Source organism: Theobroma cacao, chromosome 2 (assembly GCF_053813885.1).
Source record: "Theobroma cacao isolate CCN51 chromosome 2, ASM5381388v1, whole genome shotgun sequence".
In the NCBI taxonomy this organism is placed as follows: Eukaryota; Viridiplantae; Streptophyta; class Magnoliopsida; order Malvales; family Malvaceae; genus Theobroma; species Theobroma cacao.
The window spans coordinates 37,752,635-37,756,225 of record NC_142640.1 but is presented as its reverse complement, the minus strand read 5'-3'; positions in this window follow the sequence as shown (position 1 = coordinate 37,756,225).

Here is a 3,591-nt window from a genome sequence, read left to right as displayed (position 1 = left end):
GGGTTGACTAAAGTTCCTTTTATTTACAAAAATGCGATTGCATAGTTAACTTTTCTTTATTCTTTCCTTTAGTTTAGACTTTTTACTCTTTTGACATTGAGAAAAGGTCCAAAATAGATTAGAGGTACTCGAGTTCATGAAAACTTAAAAATTTAAACTCGAGACCTAAAATGACCATTTTGCCCTTATTGTAGAAATTATCATTATTTCTATTTTTTTTATTTTATTATTGTATACATCATTCATTTTTTCTTTAGGCCTACTTAGACCTTAATAATATTAGAAAAACTCACTTCTAGGAACTCACCAAGAAAATGAAAGAACTACCCCTAACCCACGTCATCGTGTCTACCTCCGTTACACATCTGTGAAGGTCGAGGTTTCACAGATCTATTGCTAGAAGTTAACATTCTTTTGAATGAGAAAATTTTTTGTATAGTCATCTTTTTTTGGACTAATTTTGCTTAGCTATGTAAAATGATTTGTTATAATACTTGTGTATATGTTGCATAATTTTTCCTCATGCTTTTGTGAAATTGGTTCATACCATTCTTCTTTGAAAAATTTATTTTTAAGCCTAACATTGAGCACAAGAACTTGATGATTGAAGGTATGTGTGAAATGGCTAATATGTGCTTATTAGATTGATTTACATAATTGCCTATAAACAAGGAAAATTGAGTTCAAAGAATTGACCTTTTTATTTCCTTGCATCTAAGATAATTTGACCACTTCAACAACTTTTCTTTTAAGACTTATTTGAATGTTTCAAGTTGGTTAAAATTAGAATGATAAACATTGACTACTTGGATTGGTCTTTTAAAGCAAAATGGACTTATATGAGAAAAATGTTTGCCATCCTTAAGTTTAGAATGATTTATGAATTGGATAAGTTTGTTTCCTGATGAAAATGTGTATTGACTTGTTCTTATTGGATATGCATGATTGCTTGTAAGCTTTAATGGTCATAAGGGCATTTTTTGCACATGATTGTGAGATATTTGAAAATGACCCTTGACGTGCATAAACATGATTCATTATCCTCATTGCATATTCCATAAACTATTTAGAGTATAATTAAACAAAATTGAGTGACATTGAGCTCATTATTTTACACAAAGCATGTCCAACTCAATCTTATATGTTTTAAGTGCCAAAATTTTGAAAAAAAGAGATTAAAAGTTTATCAAATGATTTTCTTGCCAAACCATCTTGCCCTCTTTGATTGAAATTGATTTATTAATTCTTTGTTTTTGATGATATAGTATGGTTGAGCAAAATTCATTTGATATATTTATATAAATTGTAAAAATTCCACGTCACTTGGTATTTCTCTCATGATTGGGGAAATTGATTGAAAGGGATTTCTTAATCATGATCTTGAGTGTGATAATTCGACATTGATGGCATTTTTCAAGGAAATAAACAAGTCTATTTGTAACATTTGACATCCTTCATATTACAATGCTTTAAATGATATAAAACTTGAACAAGTGTACCTTGCATTGAAAATGCTATTATATCTTGTTCTTGTTGCAAATGAATGCATGATTAAATGCTAGAATGATCTGAATGGCATTTTTGTCTATATGTTGCAAAATGTTGAAAATGTTAAATTTGATACTTATTATTATTGTTGGATTATCCATGCAAGTGCATTTATCATTAACTAAGCAATATAATGAAAAGTAGAGTGCCGATCCCACAAAAAATTGAATTATTTCCTACTATTAGCTACTAAAATTAATACACCATAATCTTATTCAAACAACCAAATTTAAATTATTCAAAAAGTAAAATTAAATCTAACAAACTAAAACTAATCTAAAATTAATCAGCAAATTTGTTTTAAAAAACTCAATCAACTACCAGACCTAAGATTATAATATGTCTCAATACTTCATATGAATATTTTATCTCTCTTTTAACTTACTTCAATGGATTAAGTTGCTAACCAAGAGTCCTAAATTATTTATAAGTCTTTGTTGAGTTTCTCATAAAAATATCTCTCCTAAGTAACTTGCTATATGCCTATGAAAATTAAACTGAAGAAATCTTCATTAAGTTCATGCTTTACTCTTGGCTATGTTGGCTTATAGGTGTATGTCTACCCTATATGTAGATGAAACCACTTAATTAACTAAGTGCATTCGATCATACGCTATTATATTCAAGGTCTACCCTAAATCTCCTTCATCAAAGTTTAACTTAAGTTTCTAATTCAATCTAATTGGTAATATGGCAATTAGAAGCATTAAGAATAGAATAGAATAAACAACTTAAAATAATCAAACAAAAACAAAAGAGGTATAAATAATTCAAACTACATACTGAGTTCAATGACAATCTTAGATAACTAAATCAGTTCCCCATAATGTCACAAATCATCATCAAACAAAGTTTAAACATTGAAACCAAACCAAGAAAAATAAAAAATAACAAAAAAATAAATAAATAACTCCAAGAGCTAAAATCTCGATCTTCAAATCTTCGAAAACCCTTCAATTTCTTTTCACCTCCAATGAGAATTTTTTCAATGATTTTTTGTGGCTAAATCTCAACTCTAAATCTTGCGTTTCTTATTCCTTTAAAATTCCTCTAAAAGGTTGCTTTAATAAGGCTTTGAAGTTAGACCAAGTTGGGTGAAGAAAAAAGTCAATTTTAACAAGGATTTTCTCATCAGGCTACATGAGTCATGGCCTACGTCCACCAAAGTGGTAGCCTTGATCATTTAATTTACAAAAATCGTCATTTAATTTTTCTCTTTAGGTCTACTATAGTGCTTCAACTTTGACAAGGTTTTTGACCACCTTCCAGCCCTAATTGGGAAATTGGTAAACATGAAAGTTGTATATTATTCTCTTATCTTTCCAATGGTCCAAGAATCACCACATTTAGTGTAAAACCCGACCCTATAAATACATGTCATGACATACATGCATTGAGTAGCATGTTATTATGCTAGAAAAGCACCTAAGAATAAACGAAACCTGATATTGTACCTAACGGTACACTTAAATTTATTTAACCTCGAACTAGTTCAAATAGGAATTGTAGGATGAAATTTAATATTTTATAGTCCATGAATGACTAAAAATGATTGTTCGGAGTTCGAGGGTTTATTTGGGGTAAAATTAGAAATTTTGATATTTAAGGGCAAAATCGTCATTTTGCCACCTAAGATAATAATTTGATCATGGAGTGAAATTTTTTACCAAGATTAACTATTTGGAGTATAATTTAATGATAGGAAGTGAAAAAGTTTAATTCTGGTGATTTTTGGAGTGTAGGGGCAAAATCGTAATTTTGCCACCCACGGACAAAATTTGAGATTTTGAGAGTATTTAGATCAAATTTGACAAATTGGAGAATGGTATGAGTATAAGGGGTGAAAAATATGTCTATGGACAATTTTTCAATTTTTGGGGCAAAAATGTAATTTTTGACTTTTACGGGGGCAAAAGTGTAAATTGTAAAAATTACTCCACCGAGACTTTGGATGAGTCTGAGAATTTTATCTAAGCTATGAATATATGAGACAAGTGCATGGTGAAAATTTGGAAACAAATGGATGAAATTTTAAAGATGGGC